This window comes from Penaeus vannamei, chromosome 15 (genome assembly GCF_042767895.1).
Source record: "Penaeus vannamei isolate JL-2024 chromosome 15, ASM4276789v1, whole genome shotgun sequence".
Lineage (NCBI taxonomy): Eukaryota > Metazoa > Arthropoda > Malacostraca > Decapoda > Penaeidae > Penaeus > Penaeus vannamei.
In genome coordinates, this window is record NC_091563.1 from 35,226,250 (window position 1) to 35,228,749 (window position 2,500).

General features: G+C 31.4%; 1 protein-coding gene and 1 long non-coding RNA gene across 2 annotated transcripts in view; one reads left to right on the forward strand and one right to left on the reverse strand.

Annotated features, from left to right (window-relative positions):
• Positions 1-2,500, reverse strand: part of LOC113809172 (uncharacterized) — a 56,103-nt gene that overhangs the window by 49,608 nt on the left and 3,995 nt on the right. The window lies entirely within an intron of this gene.
• Positions 1-2,500, forward strand: part of LOC113802914 (uncharacterized) — a 2,572-nt gene that overhangs the window by 37 nt on the left and 35 nt on the right. The window contains exons 1-3 of the long non-coding RNA XR_011399100.1: positions 1-493; positions 1,443-1,577; positions 1,832-2,500. The exon at positions 1-493 is cut by the window's left edge and continues 37 nt beyond it; the exon at positions 1,832-2,500 is cut by the window's right edge and continues 35 nt beyond it. This is a non-coding gene — a long non-coding RNA (uncharacterized lncRNA). The remainder of the gene's footprint in view (positions 494-1,442; positions 1,578-1,831) is intronic.

A 2,500-nucleotide genomic window follows, 5' to 3' on the forward strand; every position in this document is an offset into this window, starting at 1 on the left:
TAAATAACCCATACTCAAAACAAATTTAAAATGTAGTAAGCACATTGTAAAGCCAATGTCCATATTGTAAGTTAGTTCCCTAAGCTGCCAAGAGAGGGCAGATCGGTAATTGATTGACCAATCAGCAGTCAGCCTCGTAGACGTAACAGCCAATGGAAAGCAATAGATCTCAGCTGATTTATCACCTCCCTCTATCAAAAGTAAACAATGCCACGAAAGGTCCTACTCAAACGAAAAGAAGGCCAAATTTCCTAGATGAATAGATGTTGGCTCTAATAGAAGCTGTGATCAAGAGGAGGAGTGTGGTTCTGGGGAAAAAGACCACAAAATTTACCGGACAAGTGATAAATAATGCCTGGGAGTGTGTGACTAGTGAGGTGAATTTTGTCGCTCGCGTTCCGAGGACTGTGGCGGAAACGCGTAGGAAGTTGACAGACCTCAGAGCAGCCGTGAAAAAGAGAAACCCAAGAGAAGTAATACATGGAAAGAACAGGTAAGATTTCTAAATAAATTTTGTTTATTATATGCTGTAAGAACCCAAAATATTAGTGTTGAAATGTTGGCACAGAAGGAGTAAAGCAAATACCTTATATAATTTAATAACTTGTGTTCTTGTCACGGAATTGTTCATGTATTAAATTAACGTTTTATTATTGAACATTATGAGCAAATTAACAAAGTAAATGTGAAGGTGATATCAACATGATGGTACTCTCACAGATACACAACATAGTATGAAAACAAAGGATAATGTCATAAAGAAAGTAGATTGTTAAATTAGTTAGTTATGAGCTATATGTATCATTCTAGAAAATTGACGAGTTAAGGCAAAGGTCAACAATATAGTATTAAGTATGGTATTAGTACATGCACAACCTTATGTGTTTGCTATTATTTTAGTTCTGTATGTTTATTACTGGAAGAATTTATTTCTTAGAATATCTGCAATTATATGACTTTTACTGTATTAACATACTTCACAAACTCAGACTAAAGGAGATATTTATTTTCTATATATAAGAATAAACACAATTCTTCGTAAATAAAGCAAGATTACACACAGGATCTTATTTGTTTGGTATGATTATTCTAGTTCAATACTTACTGATTAATCTTATTTCTTGAATTAACTTCATTAAATGAAGAATTTTCACCATGTAAATGTGCTTCTCAAATGTAGTCTAAAAGAGATATTAATGGTTTGAAGTAATTATGAATAGCAAATTCATCCTATAAAGTAGTGAAGACTACAGAAATGAATTATTCAGATCATAAAATCATTACCCATATTGACAATGACACAAAACCACAACAGTATGCAAGGTATTAACAAAATCAGAAAAAGTCATCATTGTCACTACAATTTAATATAACAGACATGACAAGTTCAGACTTTATGTATATCTGTTTCATTTTTTTTTGTTTGTTTGTTTGTTTCCCAGATGGTGGCCCAGCAGTTCTTACAAACTATACAGCAGTTGAAGAAGCTATGTTAGCTCTGATTGAGGCTTTTATTATTTCTGGCTAACCAGGGCCTATGAAAATGAGACAAATGTTTCTAATGAAAGGGGGAGGGGGTAAATAATTGTGTTACCTGTAATATTTGTCAATTTTCATTACATGAAGCAACACAGCCTAAATAATACAAGCAATTGTAACATTATATATATATGTATAGATAGATAGATAGATATTGATATATATTATATTCTTATTTTTAATCATAGTAAGCTGAATGTTGGTTTAGGATTTTGTAAATGTATTGTCATATTTGACTCAAGAAGTACATATAAAAATTAAATATTGATATTTATTTTTTTTAACTTTGAAGAACCAACCCCTGGGCCATCTGGGATAGCATCTCAACCCAAAATGGATTCTGAAGTTATTGTAACAATGGATGAGAACACTTTGGAGGAGCAAGAAGTTACAGTACCCATTGTAACAATGAACTACACATACTCTGCGGAATTACCCCATTTCTTCACAGAAGAGTAACTATAAAGATGGATTTAGCCGAGACAGTGCAGTGGTCCAAGAGAGAGACCTTTCAAGAACTGAGCAGGTCAAGCTTTAATCTTTCTGATGCTGTCATATAAGATTTTGGTTTATTTGTTACTGAGACAGCAATTTTTGATTTAGATTTTTTCCTTCTCTAAATTTTTTGTAGAGTTCAGGAGAAAGCAAATTTTATTTAATTCTATTCTAATATTAATTCAAAATAGTTACATGGTTTCAGAGACAGCTTTATTTTAATTATGTTATTATATTCCTTTATTTGCATTATATTCTTTTATTTGCATATTTTTTATGCATAAAACTTACATAATATACATTATTTGCCCACAAAGGTTTTTATTGATTTAGTTTCAAAGGCAGTAACTGTCTTGTGGTCATAAGGCAATATGAAAAGTGTCAGTACATTTTGTATATATAGATTTTTTTACACTACTTTTGTAATGTATATTTACTGTATGTATCTTACCAGTTTTATTGTTTT